Here is a 27,390-nt window from a genome sequence, read left to right as displayed (position 1 = left end):
GTGTTTTTGTGATAGCTTCAGTAAGGAGCTCTGTCATTTTGGTTTCAAGGATAGAAGGGTCAGCACTTTGGACATTGTCTACATAACCAGGTAGAAGTTCTTCAGTCAAGCCCCAATGCGACATCTAGACCAGGAGGGGGTCACTGTCATCAGATGCATCTGAGGCTATGTCTGTCAATGAGAGCAAATGGACAAATGTTACAAAACAAACTTACAAAGAAACAAATTTAGCACAAGATGAGCTATTTAAGGAATGGGCTGGAGAAATTCTGTTTTTGGGATAAAACCGGAACAACCATAACCACAAGTGAGATTATTCAAATGCAGTTAGTTTTTCTCAAAAAGAAGAGTTTAAATAATTTGGTCAACAGCCTGGATTTATGTACATTTGTCTTTGTTAGATTAATTGTTTCAGTGTTCAAGTTAGCAGCTCAATTACCTTAGGTAAAGGGAGAACTAATTCAGTATTGAGGTTAGTTTAAAGGCATTCAGTTGTGTCAAACCATTTAACTGTGAAAAGAGGTTTCAAAAAAATAAAAATTAAATTGCAAGCTTATTATGCACATCAAATGTTTACTTAAATGTGCTCAACTGATCAGTTGATGCAGGAAAAACAACTCACTTAACTTGTGTTTAAGTGATGAGTCAGAATCTGTGAAAATTCTTAAGTTCAGAATTTGAACTGAAAATCAAATAGTGGATAAAAAAAAATTCAGTAGTGGGTTAAAATGATTGAATAAATGTTTAATAATAGGTGTTAATTACAACAGTTCAGCTATACATTCAAAACTAAGTCATGCTTTCGATCAAAAAGGCGTTTCAAAGACTGGAATTACATGCATAAGGGGTTTGCAGATTCTGCTTTACGTGTAATACTTCGAAACAGCCACAAGATGGTGCCACTTGCCTTGTTGTTATGTGGCAGGCTTAGGGCCTACACGGCTAATGCTAGTTAGCTCGGCGGCTAATTGTGCCTTTCTAATGAAATTAGGTCGCTGTGGATCTTAGCAAACAGCCACACGAAGGTTATATTTAACCAAGCAACGAATGTGTGTTTGCACGAGACACACAAATGCTAAAATACCTCAGGCTGCGAAGCAGAGTTGGCAAATTGGTTAGCTACTCCGACCGCTAACTGGGAGGCTTTCTTTGAACATTCTAGACGTTCCAGAACATCGTTGGTTAAGGTCTAGCCTGTTCATGAATTTCAGGCCTTATTTTAATTGTTTTTAGTCGACAATCAGTGGTATCAAGATGGACAAAAAAACGTTTTCGAAACAACTCAAAGCACAAGGGCGAGGCCAGTTAGCAACACACACAACTACTGCGGCCTCTGACTGACATCACGGACGAGTAGTGTTCACAACGATACAGATTAATAAACACACGTGCGTTCACGAACGTATAATCTGACGTGATATAAAAGTCTAAAATAATAACAATAATGTCAAATAATAATTTTAATGAATAAACAGCCCATTAAAAGTATACTAAAAAACATATATCTCCATGTCTCCATCAGGACAAAAACTGAGAGCCTGAGAATCTGGGTTTTGTTTGGTAAATGGTGTTATAGTTTTTTTCGATTGCTAACACGCCTTGGTCAAAAACTGAAGTCACATGTTTCAAAACTCTTAACACAGTCTGCAAAACAGCGGTCCATGTGGACTGAACTGTGAATCACTTTCCATTGCTTTCACACAAAATGCCATTCAGTGACCACAGTCACCAAAATTCATGAACTCTTTTGTCAGTTACTAGTTCACCACGTGCAAAACACTATACTTTTACAGCACATTTTTCAAATGCTAACACACTTTGTTCAAAACAGTTAAAAACACAATCAAAACAGAAGGATGAGGGGGGAAAAACAAGGGGAATTTCTGCTGCAGCCACATTGGAAATCTATGAACAATCATATCAAAATATGAAAATTAAAATAAATAAAAAGATTATGTAATTCCAAGACATTAAGCTGAGTGTAGGGTGGGTCGCTGAAAAAACGGTTCAGGGTGATTCGTGTGGTTGGCCTCATCAGAAGATCCATATAGAAGGAGATCTACTCAAAATAAGGGTTCCACCCACAATGCTATCAGAGAAGACATCAGATTGTGATGTCGGATGGAAACATTGATGAGCCAAATGCAGATGACAGGGAGTGTGATTGTTACAGTATACATGTGTTGCTGGGTTTTGAGTTTTATCTCTTGTATTCTATTCTGTCCTCTGAATTCTGCATTTTCTTTTTGTTTACAGTAAAGTTTTTATTTTTTGTAAGGTCCCAAGGCACCGAGAAAATACGGCAATGTGTTGAAGTAAACTGCGTGCATTCCTGATTCATTCTTGTTGCAATATATTACAATGATTTAGAACAATCAGAGTGCAAAGATTTTATTTTATAATAAAATAGTGATTTATCTACAGTTTTTTCAATTGCTAACAAGCAGGGTCCAAACTGAAGTTACATGTCAAAAACTCTTAACACAGCCTGCATTGTCCATCATGTATCTCATCTCAACACCAACAAAACACTTCATACATGTCTCAAAATAAGGCTCATTCAACCACAACACTAGCAAATAGTCTCACTTTGGAAACAAATGTTGTCATCTTAGGACACTGAACTGTAAAAATACTAACAACAGAGAGGCATTACATAAAATAAACAGGCATGAACTAACCGTGACGTCACCTGTTGGTTCAACGCCGAGAAAATGAAGCCCGGATTTTGCTACTTCCTGGTTGCCATTTTGGATTTTTTGGAGCCAGTGACGTAAAAAGCATCATCAAAAAGGCGGTCCAGCCTTTTTGCTCTCCGGTCCAGGAGAGCAACTCGGGGCAGGACCAGTCCAGAGCCCTAGAGATAGTAAGAGTTGCGACACTTCCCATAGGGTGCCGTTTGTACACTTTCTTCCAGTCTACTTCCGGGTTGTGGAGGCTTGTTTAGTTCCTAGCACCGCTTCGACAGTGATAGTCACCGTTCATTTGCACTGCAGGTCGTTGAGTATATGTGGAGGTAAGTTGATGAAATGCCTACCTCTTTTGAATTGTCAACTGCCTATATTTTATCAGAGGGCTCTTATGATGCATATGCTGAGCTTTATTTGTATTTGCGCAGCGTAATTATATATATTTTTTATCTTGGTAGACGGACCGAATTTCTGCTACTTTTTTTAGCTCGGACTCTGCTGTTAGCTGTGAAGTTATCTCCAAGGATATATGACGGATTTAATTGTTGATGAGTCGCTACCTCTTTTTAATTTTAACGTCTTTATATATATCAGGAAGCCCTTTGTGGTCCATACATTTATCTGTATTGTGAATATTGGCAGTAATGACCGACTTTCAGGCATGCCATGTGCTTGTTAGCTCTTCTTTTGAAAGCTACCTAGCTACATCGCTACCTCTTTTTAATTGTCAAGACTACGTCCTTTATATGAGACCCTTTATAATGCATAAACTTTATACTTGTAAGTATTTAACAAATATATTAATATCTATGTATCTATCTATCCGCCAGTATCCCGAGAGCCCTCACTGAAGACACGAAGACCCTCATGTTTCTCCCATTGTCAATAAAACATACTATTCATTCATCAAAGCATAATGAGTTGTTATTCTTGAATACATATTTGTGTATATCTTAAAATAGTTATAGTGAGTCAACTCCTGCCTCATCAGAAGTGGCTGGACACTATCTGCTGAATGGACTGTTGTTACTCTGCTTTTCAATAACTCCCAGACTACGGGTAAGTGAATCAGAGAAATATAGACATTGTCTGGAAATACAATAATCCAGCTGGGCAAAAATTAACATCTTCAATCATCTACATTTCTGTGTAAAAGTCGGTTTTCCATGCTAACACAAATGTGAAACATTACCTCCAAAACCCCAAAAGTGTCTTTAATATGTCACCTTACGGCTCAAAATGTAAAACTGACATTTACATACATACTCCAATGAATTAATAATCAAACAAGTACTTGGAGGTGTGATTTTATTCCTTTTTTACCGTGAAATCGCCGCTCTCAGTCCCATAGAAGGAAATGACAGCACTGCATGTTGGAACTATTTCAAGCTTACATGAACCACGTGACCGCCCCGCTGCGAGAGCATGAGTGTCGCAACTCTTACTATCTCTAGAGCTCTGACCAGTCTATGGGACTGTCAATCAATTATAGCCACGCCCCTGGCTCCGCCAACTTTACAGTTTTTTACAATTGCTTAAACACGATTTGAAAACAGGGCTCAGAATTTCAAAACACTACACACAATTAGCACAACCACACACACAATATGGAAAACACTTCAGATCCTGTGCAAAATGAAACACTATTGTAAAAACTATATATACATTTATAAAAACCATACTATGTTACCATATGAAACACACATTTCATAAGGCTTAGTTCTGTTTGAACCAGTTACACACGGCTGTGTTTAACTTAAAACACTTTTGCAGTTCTACCTCTGGTATCTCAATCTCAATTCTACCTTTGGCAATTCTACCTCTGGACCTCTCAGTGAATAGATTACTGTAAGTGAAGTACACAGAGAAAGTGCAAATATACAACATAGTAAATTCAAACACATCACAAGATCAATGCTGCAGACTTTAGAAAATATTATTTACAGTTTTTTCCAATTGCTAAAACACAATTTTGCAAGCAAGGCTGGTTTTATCAAAATACTTAACACAATTCACAAAACCACACACCCGAACTGCAAAATCCCTCATATATCCTGCAAAATGAAGCACTGCAACCAAAACTACATATAGCTTTATCAAAATCAAACTTTTGTACCAAGTGGCACACACGTCATTCATATTACAAATTTATGTCTAATCAACTACACACTGTTGGACATAATGAAAAGCACTCTCATCTTAGCATGCTTTGCCATAATACTAAAATAGTTCAAATTGTAGAAGTCTTCAGATTGTTCACATGCACAGAAATATTTGCAAGATACACACACGAAGCCAGTTTAAATTGATATGTCACCATGATGATTTATGTTTTATTGGAATAAAGACAGGCATGGGTGTAACCACCATCTCAGAAGTGAGGGGGACAAATTTTTCAGAGTGATTTATCATTCTCTTACATTTAATTGCACCGTCCTTAGTGGCTAAAGAACCACATAATCCCTAACAGCCACAGTTACAATACCAGGGGACCAACTAGGGCTAGTTCTTTAAACTATAAAGTATAAAACTTTAAACTATAAAATCTAAAGTTTAGTGGCCAAATTCTAGTTGAGTTGACAACAATGTCCCTTGAGCATCTACTGGACGAGTAGCCAAAGGTGCCAAACACTGAACATGAAATGATCAGTACTCCCTGGTTTCTCCCTGCAATAGATATCTTATTTTCAGGAAGTTATAATCTCTCCTTACCTGTAAAGACCCTACATCCTTGTCCCTGCTGCTGGCCTCTGATCCATCTCCTCCCTGACTCTGCTCTTTCTGTTATGGCAATAAACATAAAAAATGTGGTAAGAAAAATTCTGAAATAGCATTAGGAAGAGTAAAAATTGCAGTAGAATTTAACCTCAAAATCACTTTAACCCATAGATACATATTCTTTTCTCAGCCACTTATATATTTTTTTCACCACTGCAAACCCTGCATGGTCAACATTACTGCTGGCTACTGCCTCTGGTCCATCTCCTGTCTGACTCTGCTCTTTGTCATGGAAATAATCATTAAAAAATATGAAAATCAAAATTCTGAGATAGAATTAGAAAGAGAAGGAGTAAAAAATAGTTGTAAATTTATACCATAGATAGCCTATTCTTTTTTCTCCTCCCTGACTCTCCTCTTTTGGGACCAAAAGACTTAAATACACGGAGAGCAATTGTGAGCACATCTTCTGCCCAGAAATGAAAGAGGACTGGGTTTATTCCAAGAATAAACTAATTAGCAAGTAATGTAACAGAGGCAACCACATTTAAATTATTGTTAACTAGCTTAACATATTGATATATTGCCACGTTTTACCTTGTCATCATTTAGCTAACAAGTCTAACATTGTTTGCATCCAACAAGGTCACAACTTACACGGTTTGTTTGGAAAAGACTGTGTAAAGTTTTTTGCTTCTTGCTGGCTCTGACTGGTTTGCTAAACATTACTCCAGACGCACGTTCAGCACTGCTCAGTACGTCTCCTGTGGAACACCTGCGTTAGCATGCGCTCATGGTGCATTCAAAGACGGGTCGGGAAAACACGTTTACTGGATGCTAATAACGGGTTTAGCTGTTGTAACGGCTGAAAAAAGTGCGGGGGGACAGAGGGGACAGATGTGGAAAGTGCGGGGGACATGTCCCACGCGTACCCCGCGTCTGTTACGCCCATGAAGACAGGGACAAAATGCGAATCACACACTTATTGTGGTGTGGCCCCCTCTAGTGGATGTGGCTATAAACAACGGCATAGAGTGTTTATGCCAGCGGCCGGCCCTGGGCAGCAGGTTTATCTGAGAAAACCTCGAATTTCTCTCTGTCTCCGCCCACTTTCAGCCAAGCTGTTTCATTTCCTCATTCATTCAGTCAGTAAGCGAGCAAATTTTTGCCGTAGAACAGCTTATATAAACGATCCAGTGGATAAAGGAGCAGCATTACTGCACAGATGATTAGATATTCGTCGGTAGATTGTTATCAGACTGCGCATAAATGTTCTCGCATTTCCGGACAACTATCGGTTTGAGCGGTACCGTTTCGTAATCATTTCAAGTCCATAATCTACATAAACAACCTAATCCGTTCTTACATTTACATTACCAGCCGCAGTCATGCTCTCACATCCAGCAGATATTGTGTGTTGCGCTGCGGTTCTTTGCAAATTGAAGTTTTTATATAATGTCGGAGATGCAGAGTAAGGCAACTGTATGGAGGACATTCAAAAAAGTGTTCCTGGCCCTGAAACGACTTTTACCATCATTGTGGTTTTCCTGGACATAAACCTGTCAGAGCATCAAGGAGGAGTTCCACAGGATTGCAGGTGAATGATGTAGAGATCTGTTCAATTCATTTCAAATCATATTCTGTTAATGACATTGTGCTGCAACCGCAGACTGGGATTAGTCATTTTAATTAGGGACCGAGCCAGCGAAGCTGGCCAGCGGAGCTGGCGAGTCCCTATTGTATTTGCTTCGTTTCTTCTTATTAGGGTCCGAGCACCGAGGGTGCGAAGGACAGGCGGTGCCAGGGCACCGACTGTCCAAGGCACCAGCGGTGCCAAGGACCCTATTGAAACCCTAGGGTTTATTATTATTATTATTATTATTAGGGTCCGAGCACCGAGGACAGGCGGTGCAAGTGCACCGGCTGTCCAAGGCACCAACGGTGCCGTAGGACCCTATTGTAACCTTAGGGTTTTTTATTATTATTATTATTATTATTATTATTCTGCCAAAAGAACTGCATTTTTCAGGGCCTGAACATGCTCGAAAAGGCGAAAAATTTTATATTTTTAGGGCATGTGGAGGTGTGTGCCAAAATGGCTCCATAGCGCCCCCTACAAAATTTTAAAAAGTGGTATTAGGCCAACTCAGAGGGAATTTGGTCTAGACCTACAAAATTTGGGAGGCATATGCAGCACATCAGGAAACACAAAAAAGTCAATCACAGCCATGCTCTACACCCAACAGGAAGTGCGCCATCATGCGTTAACTGTACAAAATCTATGATGAACTCCTCCTAGGGGGAAAGTCTGAGCGATCCGAAATTTGGCCAGTACATACAGCCGGCCTTCCTGAGAAAAAGTTATCAAAATCTTCCTCCATAGTTAAAGGGTGTGGTCGTGGCGGCCTGTCGAAATTTGATCCTTCGCCATGAAACAGGAAATGCTGTCTAACTCTCCTGAACATGCTCCGATCTGAATGAAACTTTACATGTATGATCACAGACCTGCCTCGATGACATCCAAACAGCAAGATTCATTCACAGTCACAGCGCCACCTTGTGGTATCAAGAATTTGACATTTTTTAGACTTTCATGTACTGTTCTTAGCCTGTTGCTCAGATTCACCTCAGATGTTGTGACATAAGCCTGAACACATTGATGATGAAGCACAGAAAAAATGGTGACGTGTGATGAAAAGGCGTGTCTGTGGCGGGACGGCAAAGTTTGATGTTTCGCCATGAAAATTGAAGTGTTCATATCTCAGCTGCAAAGGATCCTATCTGCCCCAAACTTCATGTGCTGGACACCAGAACCAGTTTGAGGACATCCACACTGAAAAATTTAGAAAAAGTCATAGCGCCACCTCTTGGTAACAAGTAGTTTAGAAATTACATTTGCACACATCATTGCTCCAAACTTTGTCATATCATTCTGAAAATTGGTCAGCTAATTCTTCACCCCCAGACAATACCACAGTGTGAAGATTTTGATATTTGATGAAATGCTGTTGCCGTGGCAACGCGTTGTTTTTGTGACAAACAAAGTAGTTTTTGACAGGCTTAGAATGTTCAACAGCTCACCAAAATTTACACACACATCACAGTCGTCTCAAGGAATAACACTGTATGCATCTCTGCAGGGCATGTGCTATAGCGCCCCCTGCAGTATGTTTAATAAACAGCCCCCGCAGCATGTTTCACCGACATCCACAAAATTTGGGAGGCCTATAGAGCACACCAGGACACACAAAAAGCCTCTTGGAGCCATCCCCTAAACTCAACAGGAAGTCCGCCATTTCAATTAAGTGGATAAAATTTCTGTATTTTTTTCATTTTTGAGAGCGAACTCCTCCTCGGGGTTAAGGTCTAGAGAGCTGAAATTTTGCCAGGATATACAACACGATGTTATGATCAAAAGTTATTAAAAGATTCTTGCAGAGTCAAAGGGTGTGGACATGGCGACCTCCAGAATTTTGATGGTTCGCCATGAAACATCAAGTGCTACCTAACTATCCTCTGCATGCTCCAATCTACCTCAGACCTCACATGATTAAACACAGTCCTGTCCTGATCACATTTATTGGCCAAAATACATTCACAGCATCTACCATAGCGCCCCCTAAAAGAATTTAAAAAATAGCCTCCACACAGACTTTCACCTATGACTATGAAATTTGGCATGCATATGTAGCACATCAGTGCAAGCAAAAAAGTCTCTTGGAGTCATTCTCTAAACACAAAAGAAAGTCAGCCATTTTGAATTAAATGTCAGACTTTTGGTGTTTTTGGTCATTTTCAACAATTCATTTGTCACTGGCAATAACTCCAAAACACCTGAATTTGGGAAAATATATAAGAAACGCCTTCAGGTTGCATATTTGCGAAAATTGTTCACAAAACTCAAAGGGCATGGCCATGGCGGCCAACTGAACTTTAATGTTACGCCATGAAGCAGGACGTCTTGTGTAAATCCCGTGTACATGCTGTAATCTACCTCAAACTTTACATGTTTGTTCAGAGTCCAGCCCTGATGAGTTTCAAAGACCACGATACAGTCACAGACATAGTGCCACCTGGTGGATGGACACAAAGTGCTGCAAAAATAGCCTGTCCATGCTCCAATCTGCCTGAAATTTGACCTGAGTGCTCAGAATCCAGCCTTGTTACATCCATGGGCCTAAATACACTCTCAGTCGCAGCATTGCCTGGTGGAAATGCTTGGGGTCGCCGACCAGCAAGGATGCGAGGACCCGTTCAACGCTGCTCGCAGCTTTAATTAGGGTCCGAGCACCAACGGTGCCGAAGGACCCTATTGGAACCTTAGGGTTTTTTATTATTATTATTATTCTGCCAAAACAACTGCATTTTTCAGGGCCTGAACATGCTCGAAAAGTCATGAAAATTTGCACACACATCAGAACTGGCGAAAAATTTCATATTTTTTAGGGCATGTGGAGGTGTGTGGCAAAATGGCTCCATAGCGCCCCCTACAAAATTTTAAAAAGTGGTATTAGGCCAACTCGGAGGGAATTTGGCCGAGAGCTAAATAATTTGGGAGGCATATGCAGCACATCAGGAAACACAAAAAAGTCAATCACAGCCATGCTCTACACCCAACAGGAAGTGCGCCATCATGCGTTAACTGTACAAAATCTATGATGAACTCCTCCTCGGGGAAAAGTCTGAGCGATCTGAAATTTTGCCAGTACATATAGCAGACCTTCCTGAGAAAAAGTTATCAAAATCTTCCTCCATAGTTAAAGGGTGTGGTCGTGGCGGCCTGTCGAAATTTGATCCTTCGCCATGAAACAGGAAATGCTGTCTAACTCTCCTGAACATGCTCTGATCTGAATGAAACTTTACATGTATGATCACAGACCTGCCTCGATGACATCCATATAGCAAGATTCATTCACAGTCACAGCGCCACCTTGTGGTATCAAGAATTTGACATTTTTTAGACTTTCATGTACTATTCTGAGCCTGTTGCTCAGATTCACCTCAGATGTTGTGACATAAGCCTGAACACATTGATGATGAAGCACAGAAAAAATGGTGACGTGTGATGAAAAGGCGTGTCTGTGGCGGGACGGCAAAGTTTGATGTTTCACCATGAAAATTGAAGTGTTCATATCTCAGCTGCAAAGGATCCTATCTGCCCCAAACTTCATGTGCTGGACACCAGAACCAGTTTGAGGACATCCACACTGAAAAATTTAGAAAAAGTCATAGCGCCACCTCTTGGTAACAAGCAGTTTAGAAATTACATTTGCACACATCATTGCTCCAAACTTTGTCATATCATTCTGAAAATTGGTCAGCTGATTCTTCACCCCCAGACAATACCACAGTGTGAAGATTTTGATATTTGATGAAATGCTGTTGCCGTGGCAACGCGTTGTTTTTGTGACAAACAAAGTACTTTTTGACAGGCTTAGAATGCTCAACAGCTCACCAAAATTTACACACACATCACTGTCGTCTCCAGGAATAAGAATGTATACATCTCTGCAGGGCATGTGCTATAGCGCCCCCTACAGTATGTTTAATAAACAGCCCCGGCAGCACGTTTCACCTACATCCTCAAACTTTGGGAGACATATAGAGCACATCAGAACGCACAAAAAAGCCTCTTGGAGCCATCCCCTAAACCCAACAGGAAGTCCGCCATTTTGAATTAAGTGGACAAATTTTCTCTATTTTTTAATTTTTGAGAGCGAACTCCTCCTAGGGTTTAACTGCTAGAGACCTGAAATTTTGCCAGGATATACAACACAATGTTATGATCAAAAGTTATTAAAAGATTCTTCCAGAGTTAAAGGGTGTGGACATGGCGACCTCCAGAATTTTGATGGTTTGCCATGAAACATCAAGTGCTATCTAACTATCCTCTGCATGCTCCAGTCTACCTCAGACCTCACATGATGTAACACAGTCCTGTCCTGATCACATTTATGGGCCAAAATACATCCACAGTATGTGTCATAGCGCCACCTACAGAATTTTTAAAAATAGCCTCCACAGAGACTTTCACCTATGACTATGAAATTTGGCATGCATATGTAACACGTCAGTGCAAACAAAAAAGTCTCTTGGAGTCATTCTCTAAACCCAACAGGAAGTTCGCTATTTTGAATTAAATGTCAGATTTTTGGTGTTTTTGATCATTTTCAACAATTCATTTCTCACAGGCAATAGCTCCAAAACATCTGAATTTGGGAAAATATATAAGACACGTCTTGCATATTTGCGAAAATTGTTCATAAAACTCCAAGGGCGTGGCCATGGCGGGCAGCTGAAGTTTAATGTTACGCCATGAAGCAGGACGTCTTGTGTAAATCCCCTGTACACGCTGCAATCCGCCTCAAACTTTACATGTTTGATCAGAGTCCAGTCCTGATGAGTTTCATAGACCAACATACAGTCACAGAGATAGCGCCACCTGGTGGATGGACACAAAGTGCTGCATAAATAGCCTGTACATGCTCAAATCTGCCTGAAATTTGACCTGTGTGCTCAGAATCCAGCCTTTGTGACATTCATGGGCCTAAATACACTCTCAGTCGTAGCTTTGCCTGGTGGAGATGCTTGGGGTCGCCGACCAGGAAGTATGCGAGGACCCGTTCAACGCTGCTCGCAGCTTTAATTATTATTATTATTTGTCTCTCAGAACAATTGCATTTTTGAGGGCCTAAACATGCTCAAAAACTCATGAAAATTTGTACACACATCAGGACTGGTGAAAAATTTCATATTTTAAAGGAATTGTAGAGGTGTGTGGCAAAATGGCTCCATAGCGCCCCCTACACTTTCCCACGCCCATCATGTTTCACCTACAGCTACCAAATTTGGTACACATATGCAGCACATCAGGGTGAACAAAAAAGTCAGTGACAGCCATATTCCAAACCCAACAGGAAGTGAGCTATTTTGCGTTGAATTCCAGATTTTGAACATTTTTGTTTTTTTCTAGAGCGAACTCCGTCCGAGGGGGAACCTCCAATTCACTTCAAATTCGACCAGTACATACAGCAGGCCTTAATGAGCAAAAGTTATCAAAATCTTTTTCAAAAGTCAAAGGGCGTGTCCGTGGCGGCCTCTGGAATTTTGATCCTTCGCCATGAAATTTCAAATGCAGTGTAAATGCCCTGAACATATTTCAATCTGCCTGAAACTTTACATGTATCATTAGAGTCCTGCCCTGATCACATCCATATGATGAAATCCATTCACAGTCAGAGCGCCACCTGCTGTCAACAGGCTATGTCATTTTTTACACTTTGATTTATTATTCTTTGTCTCTTGCTCAGATTCACCTCAAATGTGGTGAAATAAACCTTAACATGTTGATGATGATTCACAGTGAAAATGGTGGCGTGTCATAAAAAGGTGTGTCTGTGGCGGCGCGGCGAATTTAGATGTCTCGCCATGACGACTAAAATGTTTATATCTCAGCAAATCCTAATCGTATCTGCCCCAAACTTCATGTGCTGGACACCAGAACCAGTTTGAGGACATCCACACTGAAAAATTTAGAAAAAGTCATAGCGCCACCTATTGGTAACAAGAAGTTTAGAAATTACATTTGCACACACCATTGCTCCAAACTTTTTCATATCATTCTGAAAATTGGTCAGCTGATTCTTCACCCCCAGACAATACCACAGTGTGAAGATTTTGATATTTGATGAAATGCTGTTGCCGTGGCAACGCGTTGTTTTTGTGACAAACAAAGTACTTTTTGACAGGCTTAGAATGCTCAACAGCTCACTAAAATTTACACACACATTACTGTCCCCTCAAGGAATAACACTGTATGCATCTCTGCAGGGCATGTGCTATTGCGCCCCCTACAGTATGTTTAATAAACAGCCCCGGCAGCACGTTTCACCTTCATCCACAAAATTTGGGAGACATATAGAGCACATCACGATGCACAAAAAAGCCTCTTGGAGCCATCCCCTAAACTCAACAGGAAGTCCGCCATTTTGAATTATGTGGATAAATTTTCTCTATTTTTTTAATTTTTGAGAGCGAACTCCTCCTCGGGGTTAACTCCTAGAGACCTCAAATTTTACCAGGGTGTACAACACGATGTTATGATCAAAAGTTATTAAAAGATTCTTCCAGAGTCAAAGGGTGTGGACATGACGACCTCCAGAATTTTGATGGTTCGCCATGAAACATCAAGTGCTACCTAACTATCCTCTGCATGCTCCAATCTACCTCAGACCTCACATGATTAAACACAGTCCTGTCCTGATCACATTTATTGGCCAAAATACATTCACAGCATCTACCATAGCGCCCCCTAAAAGAATTTAAAAAATAGCCTCCACACAGACTTTCACCTGTGACTATGAAATTTGGCATGCATATGTAGCACATCAGTGCAAGCAAAAAAGTCTCTTGGAGTCATTCTCTAAACACAACAGAAAGTCAGCCATTTTGAATTAAATGTCAGATTTTTGGTGTTTTTGGTCATTTTCAACAATTCATTTGTCACTGGCAATAACTCCAAATCACCTGAATTTGGGAAAATATATAAGAAACGCCTTCAGGTTGCATATTTGCGAAAATTGTTCACAAAACTCAAAGGGCATGGCCATGGCGGGTAACTGAACTTTAATGTTACGCCATGAAGCAGGACGTCTTGTGTAAATCCCCTGTACATGCTGTAATCTACCTCAAACTTTACATGTTTGATCAGAGTCCAGTCCTGATGAGTTTCATAGACCAACATACAGTCACAGAGATAGCGCCACCTGGTGGATGGACACAAAGTGCTGCATAAATAGCCTGTACATGCTCAAATCTGCCTGAAATTTGACCTGTGTGCTCAGAATCCAGCCTTTGTGACATTCATGGGCCTAAATACACTCTCAGTCGTAGCTTTGCCTGGTGGAGATGCTTGGGGTCGCCGACCAGGAAGTATGCGAGGACCCGTTCAACGCTGCTCGCAGCTTTAATTATTATTATTATTTGTCTCTCAGAACAATTGCATTTTTGAGGGCCTAAACATGCTCAAAAACTCATGAAAATTTGTACACACATCAGGACTGGTGAAAAATTTCATATTTTAAAGGAATTGTAGAGGTGTGTGGCAAAATGGCTCCATAGCGCCCCCTACACTTTCCCACGCCCATCATGTTTCACCTACAGCTACCAAATTTGGTACACATATGCAGCACATCAGGGTGAACAAAAAAGTCAGTGACAGCCATATTCCAAACCCAACAGGAAGTGAGCTATTTTGCGTTGAATTCCAGATTTTGAACATTTTTTGTTTTTTTCTAGAGCGAACTCGTCCGAGGGGGAACCTCCAATTCACTTCAAATTCGACCAGTACATACAGCAGGCCTTAATGAGCAAAAGTTATCAAAATCTTTTTCAAAAGTCAAAGGGCGTGTCCGTGGCGGCCTCTGGAATTTTGATCCTTCGCCATGAAATTTCAAATGCAGTGTAAATGCCCTGAACATATTTCAATCTGCCTGAAACTTTACATGTATCATTAGAGTCCTGCCCTGATCACATCCATATGATGAAATCCATTCACAGTCAGAGCGCCACCTGCTGTCAACAGGCTATGTCATTTTTTACACTTTGATTTATTATTCTTTGTCTCTTGCTCAGATTCACCTCAAATGTGGTGAAATAAACCTTAACATGTTGATGATGATTCACAGTGAAAATGGTGGTGTGTCATAAAAAGGTGTGTCTGTGGCGGCGCGGCGAATTTAGATGTCTCGCCATGACGACTAAAATGTTTATATCTCAGCAAATCCTAATCGTATCTGCCCCAAACTTCATGTGCTGGACACCAGAACCAGTTTGAGGACATCCACACTGAAAAATTTAGAAAAAGTCATAGCGCCACCTATTGGTAACAAGAAGTTTAGAAATTACATGTGCACACACCATTGCTCCAAACTTTTTCATATCATTCTGAAAATTGGTCAGCTGATTCTTCACCCCCAGACAATACCACAGTGTGAAGATTTTGATATTTGATGAAATGCTGTTGCCGTGGCAACGCGTTGTTTTTGTGACAAACAAAGTACTTTTTGACAGGCTTAGAATGCTCAACAGCTCACTAAAATTTACACACACATTACTGTCCCCTCAAGGAATAACACTGTATGCATCTCTGCAGGGCATGTGCTATTGCGCCCCCTACAGTATGTTTAATAAACAGCCCCGGCAGCACGTTTCACCTTCATCCACAAAATTTGGGAGACATATAGAGCACATCACGATGCACAAAAAAGCCTCTTGGAGCCATCCCCTAAACTCAACAGGAAGTCCGCCATTTTGAATTATGTGGATAAATTTTCTCTATTTTTTTAATTTTTGAGAGCGAACTCCTCCTCGGGGTTAACTCCTAGAGACCTCAAATTTTACCAGGGTGTACAACACGATGTTATGATCAAAAGTTATTAAAAGATTCTTCCAGAGTCAAAGGGTGTGGACATGACGACCTCCAGAATTTTGATGGTTCGCCATGAAACATCAAGTGCTACCTAACTATCCTCTGCATGCTCCAATCTACCTCAGACCTCACATGATTAAACACAGTCCTGTCCTGATCACATTTATTGGCCAAAATACATTCACAGCATCTGCCATAGCGCCCCCTAAAAGAATTTAAAAAATAGCCTCCACACAGACTTTCACCTGTGACTATGAAATTTGGCATGCATATGTAGCACATCAGTGCAAGCAAAAAAGTCTCTTGGAGTCATTCTCTAAACACAACAGAAAGTCAGCCATTTTGAATTAAATGTCAGATTTTTGGTGTTTTTGGTCATTTTCAACAATTCATTTGTCACTGGCAATAACTCCAAATCACCTGAATTTGGGAAAATATATAAGAAACGCCTTCAGGTTGCATATTTGCGAAAATTGTTCACAAAACTCAAAGGGCATGGCCATGGCGGGTAACTGAACTTTAATGTTACGCCATGAAGCAGGACGTCTTGTGTAAATCCCCTGTACATGCTGTAATCTACCTCAAACTTTACATGTTTGATCAGAGTCCAGTCCTGATGAGTTTCATAGACCACTATACAGTCACAGACATAGTGCCACCTGGTGGATGGACACAAAGTGCTGCAAAAATAGTCTGTACATGCTCCAATCTGTCTGAAATTTGGCCTGAGTGCTCAGAATCCAGTCCTGGTTACATCCATGAGCCTAAATACACTTTGTCGCAGCATTGCCTGGTGGACATGCTTGGGGTCGCCGACCAGCAAGGATGCGAGGACCCGTTCAATGCTGCTCGCAGCTTTAATTATTATTATTATTTATTTTTTTTTTTTTCTCCCGTAAAGTAAATTGGCTTTTTGGCGGCCTTATCATACTCCAAAACGCGTGAAATTTGGCATGCACATCAGGACTGGCGAAAAATTTGATATTTTATGGGAGTTGCGCATGTGCGTGGCAACATGGCTCTATAGCGCCACCTGCAAAGTAGTCATTAGGCCAACTGCCACAATGTTTCATGTACAGCTACAATATTTGGTGGGCATATGCAGAACATCTGGACACACCAAAAAGTCAATTACAGCCACGCCCTAAACCCAACAGGAAGTCGGCCATCTTCAATTTGCTGTAAATTTTTCAAACTTAATCGCTCCTCGGGAAATGAATTGCCTTTTTGGGGGCCTTATCATATTCCAAAACGCGTGAAATTTGGCGTGCACATCAGGACTGGCGAAAAATTTGATATTTTATGGGAGTTGCGCATGTGTGTGGCAAAATGGCTCTATAGCGCCACCTGCAAAATTGAAAAGTGGTCATTAGGCTAACTTCCACAATGTTTCATTTACAGCTACAATATTTGGTGGGCATATGCACCACATCAGGACACACCAAAAAGTCAATCACAGCCACGCCCTAAACCCAACAGGAAGTCGGCCATCTTGAATTTGCTGTACATTTGTCAAAATTTATAGCTCCTAGTGGATAAGTCTGAGAGAACTGAAATTTGGCCAGTACATGCACCAGACCTTTCTGATGAAAAGTTATCAAAAACTCAACCAGAAGCCAAAAGGTGTGGCCATGGCAGAGCCTCAAACAACTGATCCTTCGCCATGAAACAGGAAGTGGTGTCTAATTCTTCTCAACATGCTCCAATCTGCCTGAAACTTTACATGTATGATGACAGTCCTGTCCTGATGTCATCCACATAGGGATATTCATTGACAGTCATAGCGCCACCTTGTGGTTTCAGGAAATAGACATCTTTTACACTTTCATGCCCTATTGTTACCCGGTTGATCATATTCACTTCAAATGCAGTGACAACAGCCTAAACACATTGATGATGCATCCCAGTGAAAATGGTGACTTGTCATCAAAGGGCGTGTCTGTGGCGGCCAAACCAATTTCGATGTTTCGCCATGAAAATTTAACGATTCATATCTCAGCTGAACAAGATCCTATCTGCCCCAAACTTCACATGATGGACACCAGGTCCAGTCTGAACACATCCACACTCATAAATTCTGAAAAAGTCATAGCGCCACCTGTTGGTAATAGTAAGTTTAAGGCCTTATATTTTCAGGTACAATGGCCCCAAACGTGGTGATATCATGCTGGAAATTGGTCAGTCGAGTCTTCACCTCTTGACAATCCCACATTGTCAAGGGTGTGACATTTCATGCAACGCTGTTGCCGTAGCAACCAAATATCGCCATGCAAAACAAAGTGCTCTTTGACAGGTTAGAAATACTCCAATGCTCACTAAAATTACCACACACATCACCATCGACCCAAGGAACGACACCGTATGCATCTCGGCACTGCACATGCTATAGCGCCCCCTACAGTATTTTTAACAAACAGCCCCCCCAGCACATTTCACCTACATCCATGAAATTTGGGAGGCTTATAGAGCACATCAGGACGCACAAAAAAGCCTCTTGGAGTCATGTCCTAAACCCAACAGGAAGTCGGCCATCTTGGATTAATTGTGAGATTTTTGATGATTTTTCTCATTTTTGAGAGTTAATACCTCCTCGGGGATAATTCCAGGAGACCTGAAATTTTGTCAGTCCACACAGCAGGACTTGGTGATGAAAAGTTATCAAAAGTTTAACCAGAAGCCAAATGGCGTGGCCATGGCGACCATCAGCGTTTTGATGCTTCGCCATGAAACATCAACTGCTGTATAACTCTCCTCTGCATGCTCCAATCTGCCTCAAACTTTCCATGTGTGATCACAATCCAATCCTGATCACATCTACAGGCCAACAGACACTCTCAGTCGCAGCGCCACCTGTTGGAGGGACAGTAAATGCTGTATAACTGGCCTCTACATGATCAAATCAGCCTGAAACTTTTCATGAGTGATCAGAGTCCAACCCTCATCACATCCACTGTTTGAAATTCACTCTGAGTTACAGCGCCACCTGGTGGTGGATGGGCAGGAAATGCTGTATAACAAGTCTGAACATGCTCCAATCTGGCTGAAATTTTACGTGTGATTAAACTCTGGTCCAGATGTGATTCAGAGGCCGGCACACACTCTCAGTCACAGCGCCACCTGGTGGACGTGCATGGATTCGCCGACCAGCGTGGATGCGAGGACCCGTCCATCGCTGCTTGCAGCTTTAATTATTATTATTATTTTTTTTTTTTTTCTCCCGTAAAGTAAATTGGCTTTTTGGCGGCCTTATCATACTCCAAAACGCGTGAAATTTGGCATGCACATCAGGACTGGCGAAAAATTTGATATTTTATGGGAGTTGCGCATGTGCGTGGCAAAATGGCTCTATAGCGCCACCTGCAAAGTTGAAAAAGTAGTCATTAGGCCAACTGCCACAATGTTTCATGTACAGCTACAATATTTGGTGGGCATATGCACAACATCAGGACACACCAAAAAGTCAATTACAGCCATGCCCTAAACCCAACAGGAAGTCGGCCATCTTCAATTTGCTGTAAATTTTTCAAACTTAATCGCTCCTCGGGAAATGAATTGCCTTTTTGGCGGCCTTATCATATTCCAAAACGCGTGAAATTTGGCGTGCACATCAGGACTGGCGAAAAATTTGATATTTTATGGGAGTTGCGCATGTGTGTGGCAAAATGGCTCTATAGCGCCACCTGCAAAATTAAAAAGTGGTCATTAGGCTAACTTCCACAATGTTTCATTTACAGCTACAATATTTGGTGGGCATATGCACCACATCAGGACACACCAAAAAGTCAATCACAGCCACACCCTAAACCCAACAGGAAGTCGGCCATCTTCAATTTGCTGTAAATTTGTCAAAATTAATTTCTCCCGGCAAATGAATTGCCTTTTTGGGGGCCTTATCATGAACCAAAACGCGTGAAATTTGGCGTGCACATCAGGACTGTCGAAAAATTTGATATTTTATGGGAGTTGCGCATATGTGTGAAAAAATGGCTCTATAGCGCCACCTGCAAAATTGAAAAAGTGGTCATTAGGCCAACTTCCACAATGTTTTATTTACAGCTACAATATTTGGTGGGCATATGCACCACATCGGGACACACCAAAAAGTCAATCACAGCCACACCCTAAACCCAACAGGAAGTCGGCCATCTTGAATTTGCTGTACATTTGTCAAAATTTATAGCTCCTAGTGGATATGTCTGAGAGAACTGAAATTTGGCCAGCACATGCACCAGACCTTTCTGATGAAAAGTTATCAAAAACTCAACCAGAAGCCAAAAGGTGTGGCCATGGCGGAGCCTCAAACAACTGATCCTTCGCCATGAAACAGGAATTGGTGTCTAATTCTTCTCAACATGCTCCAATCTGCCTGAAACTTTACATGTATGATGACAGTCCTGTCCTGATGTCATCCACATAGGGATATTCATTGACAGTCATAGCGCCACCTTGTGGTTTCAGGAAATAGACATCTTTTACACTTTCATGCCCTATTGTTACCCGGTTGATCATATTCACTTCAAATGCAGTGACAACAGGCTAAACACATTGATGATGCATCCCAGTGAAAATGGTGACTTGTCATCAAAGGGCGTGTCTGTGGCGGCCAAACCAATTTCGATGTTTCGCCATGAAAATTTAACGATTCATATCTCAGCTGAACAACATCCTATCTGCCTCAGACTTCACATGCTGGATACCAGGTCCAGTCTGAACACATCCACACTCATAAATTTTGAAAAAGTCATAGCGCCACCTGTTGGTAATAGTAAGTTTAAGGCCTTATATTTTCAGGTACAATGGCCCCAAACTTGGTGATATCATGCTGGAAATTGGTCAGTCGAGTCTTCACCTCTTGACAATCACACACTGTGAAGGGTGTGACATTTCATGCAACGCTGTTGCCGTAGCAACCAAATATCGCCATGAAAAACAAAGCCCTTTCTGACAGGTTAGGAATACTCCAATGCTCACAAAAATTACCACACACATCACCATTGACCCAAGGAACGACACCGTATGCATCTCGGCACTGCACATGCTATAGCGCCCCCTACAGTATTTTTAACAAACAGCCCCCCCAGCACGTTTCACCTACATCCATGAAATTTGGGAGGCTTATAGAGCACATCAGGACGCACAAAAAAGCCTCTTGGAGCCATGTCCTAAACCCAACAGGAAGTCGGCCATCTTGGATTAATTGTGAGATTTTTGATGATTTTTCTCATTTTTGAGAGTTAATACCTCCTCGGGGATAATTCCAGGAGACCTGAAATTTTGTCAGTCCACACAGCAGGACTTGGTGATAAAAAGTTATCAAAAGTTTAACCAGAAGCCAAATGGCGTGGCCATGGCGACCATCAGAGTTTTGATGCTTCGCCATGAAACATCAACTGCTGTATAACTCTCCTCTGCATGCTCCAATCTGCCTCAAACTTTCCATGTGTGATCACAATCCAATCCTGATCACATCTACAGGCCAACAGACACTCTCAGTTGCAGCGCCACCTGTTGGAGGGACAGTAAATGCTGTATAACTGGCCTCTACATGATCAAATCAGCCTGAAACTTTTCATGAGTGATCAGAGTCCAACCCTCATCACATCCACTGTGTAAAATACACTCTGAGTTACAGCGCCACCTGGTGGATAGACAGGAAATGCTCTATAACTGCTCTGAACATGCTACAGTCTGGCTGAAATTTTACATGTATGATTGGACTCTGGTCCAGATGCGATTCAGAGGCCGACATACACTCTCAGTCACAGCGCCACCTGGTGGACGTGCGTGGATTCACCGACCAGCGTGGATGCGAGGACCCGTCCATCGCTGCTTGCAGCTTTAATTATTATTATTATTATTTTTTTTTTTTTTTCTCCCGTAAAGTAAATTGGCTTTTTGGCGGCCTTATCATACTCCAAAACGCGTGAAATTTGGCATGCACATCAGGACTGGCGAAAAATTTGATATTTTATGGGAGTTGCCCATGTGTGTGGCAAAATGGCTCTATAGCGCCACCTGCAAAATTGAAAAGTGGTCATTAGGCTAACTTCCACAATGTTTCATTTACAGCTACAATATTTGGTGGGCATATGTACCACATCAGGACACACCAAAAAGTCAATGACAGCCACGCCCTAAACCAAACAGGAAGTCGGCCATCTTCAATTTGCTGTAAATTTGTCAAAATTAATTTCTCCCGGCAAATGAATTGCCTTTTTGGGGGCCTTATCATGAACCAAAACGCGTGAAATTTGGCGTGCACATCAGGACTGGCCAAAAATTTGATATTTTATGGCAGTTGCGCATGTGTGTGGAAAAATGGCTCTATAGCGCCACCTGCAAAATTGAAAAAGTGGTCATTAGGCCAACTTCCACAATGTTTTATTTACAGCTACAATATTTGGTGGGCATATGCACCACATCAGGACACACCAAAAAGTCAATCACAGCCACACCCTAAACCCAACAGGAAGTCGGCCATCTTGAATTTGCTGTACATTTGTCAAAATTTATAGCTCCTAGTGGATAAGTCTGAGAGAACTGAAATTTGGCCAGTACATGCACCAGACCTTTCTGATGAAAAGTTATCAAAAACTCAACCAGAAGCCAAAAGGTGTGGCCATGGCAGAGCCTCAAACAACTGATCCTTCGCCATGAAACAGGAAGTGGTGTCTAATTCTTCTCAACATGCTCCAATCTGCCTGAAACTTTACATGTATGATGACAGTCCTGTCCTGATGTCATCCACATAGGGATATTCATTGACAGTCATAGCGCCACCTTGTGGTTTCAGGAAATAGACATCTTTTACACTTTCATGCCCTATTGTTACCCGGTTGATCATATTCACTTCAAATGCAGTGACAACAGCCTAAACACATTGATGATGCATCCCAGTGAAAATGGTGACTTGTCATCAAAGGGCGTGTCTGTGGCGGCCAAACCAATTTCGATGTTTCGCCATGAAAATTTAACGATTCATATCTCAGCTGAACAAGATCCTATCTGCCCCAAACTTCACATGATGGACACCAGGTCCAGTCTGAACACATCCACACTCATAAATTCTGAAAAAGTCATAGCGCCACCTGTTGGTAATAGTAAGTTTAAGGCCTTATATTGTCAGGTACAATGGCCCCAAACTTGGTGATATCATGCTGGAAATTGGTCAGTCGAGTCTTCAACTCTTGACAATCCCACACTGTGAAGGGGGTGACATTTCATGGAACGCTGTTGCCGTAGCAACCAAATATCGCCATGCAAAACAAAGTGCTGTTTGACAGGTTAGAAATACTCCAATGCTCACTAAAATTACCACACACATCACCATCGACCCAAGGAACGACACCGTATGCATCTCGGCACTGCACATGCTATAGCGCCCCCTACAGTATTTTTAACAAACAGCCCCCCCAGCACGTTTCACCTACATCCATGAAATTTGGGAGGCTTATAGAGCACATCAGGACGCACAAAAAAGCCTCTTGGAGCCATGTCCTAAACCCAACAGGAAGTCGGCCATCTTGGATTAATTGTGAGATTTTTGATGATTTTTCTCTTTTTGAGAGTTAATACCTCCGAGGGGATAATTCCAGGAGACCTGAAATTTTGTCAGTCCACACAGCAGGACTTGGTGATGAAAAGTTATCAAAAGTTTAACCAGAAGCCAAATGGTGTGGCCATGGCGACCATTAGAGTTTTGATGCTTCACCGAGAAACATCAACTGCTGTATAACTCTCCTCTGCATGCTCCAATCTGCCTCAAACTTTCCATGTGTGATCACAATCCAATCCTGATCACATCTACAGGCCAACAGACACTCTCAGTTGCAGCGCCACCTTTTGGAGGGACAATAAATGCTGTGTAACTGGACTCTACATTGTCAAATCAGCCTGAAACTTTTCATGAGTGATCAGAGTCCAGCCCTCATCACATCCACTGTTTGAAATACACTCTGAGTTGCAGCGCCACCTGGTGGTGGATGGGCAGGAAATGCTATATAACTAGTCTGAACATGCTCCAATCTGGCTGAAATTTTACGTGTGATTAAACTCTGGTCCAGATGTGATTCAGAGGCCGACACACACTCTCAGTCACAGTGCCACCTGGTGAACGTGCATGGATTCGCCGACCAGCGTGGATGCGAGGACCCGTCCATCGCTGCTTGCAGCTTTAATTATTATTATTAGGGTCCGAGCACCGAGGGTGCGAAGGACAGGCGGTGCCAGGGCACCGACTGTCCAAGGCACCAGCGGTGCCAAGGACCCTATTGAAACCCTAGGGTTTATTATTATTATTATTATTATTTTTTTTTTTTTTTTTTTTTCTCCCGTAAAGTAAATTGGCTTTTTGGCGGCCTTATCATACTCCAAAACGCGTGAAATTTGGCGTGCACATCAGGACTGGCGAAAATTTGATATTTTATGGGAGTTGCGCATGTGCGTGGCAAAATGGCTCTATAGCGCCACCTGCAAACTTGAAAAAGTAGTCATTAGGCCATCTGCCACAATGTTTCATGTACAGCTGCAATATTTGGTGGGCATATGCAGAACATCAGGACACACCAAAAAGTCAATTACAGCCACGCCCTAAACCCAACAGGACGTCGGCCATCTTCAATTTGCTCTACATTTGTCAAAATTAATTTCTCCCGGCAAATGAATTGCCTTTTTGGGGGCCTTATCATAAACCAAAACGCGTGAAATTTGGCGTGCACATCAGGACTTGGGAAAAATTTGATATTTTATGGGAGTTGCACATGTGTGTGGAAAAATGGCTCTATAGCGCCACCTACAAAATTGAAAAAGTGGTCATTAGACCAACTTCCACAATGTTTCATTTACAGCTACAATATTTGGTGGGCATATGCACCACATCAGGACACACCAAAAAGTCAATCACAGCCACACCCTAAACCCAACAGGAAGTCGGCCATCTTGAATTTGCTGTACATTTGTCAAAATTTATATAGCTCCTAGTGGATAAGTCTGAGAGAACTGAAATTTGGCCAGTACATGCACCAGACCTTTCTGATGAAAAGTTATCAAAAACTCAACCAGAAGCCAAAAGGTGTGGCCATGGCAGAGCCTCAAACAACTGATCCTTCGCCATGAAACAGGAAGTGGTGTCTAATTCTTCTCAACATGCTCCAATCTGCCTGAAACTTTACATGTATGATGACAGTCCTGTCCTGATGTCATCCACATAGGGATATTCATTGACAGTCATAGCGCCACCTTGTGGTTTCAGGAAATAGACATCTTTTACACTTTCATGCCCTATTGTTACCCGGTTGATCATATTCACTTCAAATGCGGTGACAACAGGCTGAACACATTGATGATGCATCCCAGTGAAAATGGTGACTTGTCATCAAAGGGCGTGTCTGTGGCGGCCAAACCAATTTCGATGTTTCGCCATGAAAATTTAACGATTCATATCTCAGCTGAACAAGATCCTATCTGGCCCAAACTTCACATGATGGACACCAGGTCCAGTCTGAACACATCCACACTCATAAATTCTGAAAAAGTCATAGTGCCACCTGTTGGTAATAGTAAGTTTAAAGCCTTATATTTTCAGGTACAATGGCCCCAAACTTGGTGATATCATGCTGGAAATTGGTCAGTCGAGTCTTCACCTCTTGACAATCCCACACTGTCAAGGGTATGACATTTCATGGAACGCTGTTGCCGTAGCAACCAAATATCGCCATGCAAAACAAAGTGCTGTTTGACAGGTTAGAAATACTCCAATGCTCACTAAAATTACCACACACATCACCATCGACCCAAGGAACGACACCGTATGCATCTCGGCACTGCACATGCTATAGCACCCCCTACAGTATTTTTAACAAACAGCCCCCCCAGCACGTTTCACCTACATCCATGAAATTTGGGAGGCTTATAGAGCACATCAGGACGCACAAAAAAGCCTCTTGGAGCCATGTCCTAAACCCAACAGGAAGTCGGCCATCTTGGATTGATTGTGAGATTTTTGATGATTTTTCTCATTTTTGAGAGTTAATACCTCCAAGGGGATAATTCCAGGAGACCTGAAATTTTGTCAGTCCACACAGCAGGACTTGGTGATGAAAAGTTATCAAAAGTTTAACCAGAATCCAAATGGCGTGGCCATGGCGACCATTAGAGTTTTGATGCTTCGCCAAGAAACATCAACTGCTGTATAACTCTCCTCTGCATGCTCCAATCTGCCTCAAACTTTCCATGTGTGATCACAATTCAATCCTGATCACATCTACAGGCCAACAGACACTCTCAGTCGCAGTGCCACCTGTTGGATGGACAGTAAATGCTGTACAACTGGCCTCTACATGGTCAAATCAGCCTGAAACTTTTCATGACTGATCAGAGTCCAACCCTCATCACATCCACTGTTTGAAATACACTCTGAGTTACAGCGCCACCTGGTGGTGGATGGGCAGGAAATGCTGTATAACTAGTCTGAACATGCTCCAATCTGGCTGAAATTTTGCTTGTGATTAAACTCTGGTCCAGATGTGATTCAGAGGCCGGCACACACTCTCAGTCACAGTGCCACCTGGTGGACGTGCATGGATTCGCCGACCAGCGTGGATGCGAGGACCCGTCCATCGCTACTTGCAGCTTTAATTATTATTGTATTGCTGTCCATTTTGTATTTCAACTTCTTTGCACTATGTGTTATTTGTGCTATTGTTTCAGGTGTTTATGGAGATCTCTTTGTGTGGTCCTCTGTTTCTGGCACATTATCTGCACACTGGAGCTGTCATGACAGTATAATTCCCCCACTGTAGCATCAATACAGCTTCTCACTCCACTCTCTACCAATAAATGTATAGGTGTATAAAAATGACATGAATACATTACCACAAACACCATGCTGGCCTCGGTTTGATTCAGCACTTGGTTACGTAGCGCTTGACGTGCAGACGTCCGGATGTTTTGTTCGCAGGTGTCGCCACATAGTTGTGGTATTACTACAAAATGCAAGCTGTTGCATGCAATGCAAACATTTCACTTTTTTTGCTTCAGGAAGGTCGAAGTGTTCCCAGACAGCTGACCTGGGACAGTTTCCACCACCATCCATTTTAAGTTCTCAATCCAAAAACAACGCTCTGTACAAGACACTAATAGAGGCAAGACTTCGCAAAAAAAATTGCAGATTGCAACTGCTTTTAAATGTTTTACAGCCAATCACGCGAGGGCACAAGAAATGATTATTTTATATATAAAGTATATATGCAACTTGGATATGTTTTGCATATAATAGGCATTTTCATATTGTGTAATGGTAGTATTTTATTTACTATTCAATTTTAGGAAAAGGATAACAGGATCATCGCGTGTTCACTTTGATCATCGCGTATTCACTTCCGTTTTAGTGAAACAAAAACAACCGTGATGTTTCAAACCAGTTGGCGTTCCATGAAACGCGACATGGAACAGTCACGTGACATCATCCTTCTGATACAGACCTCGGAACAGCGTTTCGAATCACAAGTTCCACCGAGGTTTCGGTACGTACCAAAACACTGTTCCGATTTTGCC

The 27,390-nt window shown here is 41.8% G+C and overlaps 3 long non-coding RNA genes across 5 annotated transcripts in view; 1 reads left to right on the top strand and 2 right to left on the bottom strand.

Annotated features, from left to right (window-relative positions):
• The window catches only part of LOC127537757 (uncharacterized), a 19,116-nt gene extending 5,124 nt beyond the window's left edge, over nucleotides 1–13,992 (bottom strand). For both annotated transcript variants that reach the window (XR_007947580.1, XR_007947579.1), the window contains exons 1-2: nucleotides 13,324–13,992; nucleotides 7,965–8,633 (exon numbers count right to left, since the gene is read on the bottom strand). This is a non-coding gene — a long non-coding RNA (uncharacterized LOC127537757). The remainder of the gene's footprint in view (nucleotides 1–7,964; nucleotides 8,634–13,323) is intronic.
• Nucleotides 13,993–17,852: 3,860 nt separating this feature from the next.
• The window catches only part of LOC127537749 (uncharacterized), a 55,235-nt gene continuing 45,697 nt past the window's right edge, over nucleotides 17,853–27,390 (top strand). Inside the window, exons 1-2 of the long non-coding RNA XR_007947571.1 lie at nucleotides 17,853–17,973; nucleotides 20,629–20,785. This is a non-coding gene — a long non-coding RNA (uncharacterized LOC127537749). The remainder of the gene's footprint in view (nucleotides 17,974–20,628; nucleotides 20,786–27,390) is intronic.
• LOC127537747 (uncharacterized) lies at nucleotides 17,946–26,446 on the bottom strand. 2 transcript variants are annotated; one of them, XR_007947569.1, is made up of 3 exons: nucleotides 25,896–26,446; nucleotides 20,929–21,103; nucleotides 17,946–18,273 (listed from the first exon to the last, which is right to left on the bottom strand). It is a non-coding gene; the product is annotated as an uncharacterized LOC127537747 (long non-coding RNA). The 2 variants fall into 2 exon arrangements; XR_007947568.1 differs by lacking the exon at nucleotides 25,896–26,446 and adding an exon at nucleotides 23,438–23,700.

This window comes from Acanthochromis polyacanthus, chromosome 16 (assembly GCF_021347895.1).
Source record: "Acanthochromis polyacanthus isolate Apoly-LR-REF ecotype Palm Island chromosome 16, KAUST_Apoly_ChrSc, whole genome shotgun sequence".
Taxonomy (NCBI): Eukaryota; Metazoa; Chordata; class Actinopteri; family Pomacentridae; genus Acanthochromis; species Acanthochromis polyacanthus.
Note: the sequence above shows the minus strand (reverse complement) of the source record. Positions and strands in the feature narration are given on the sequence as shown.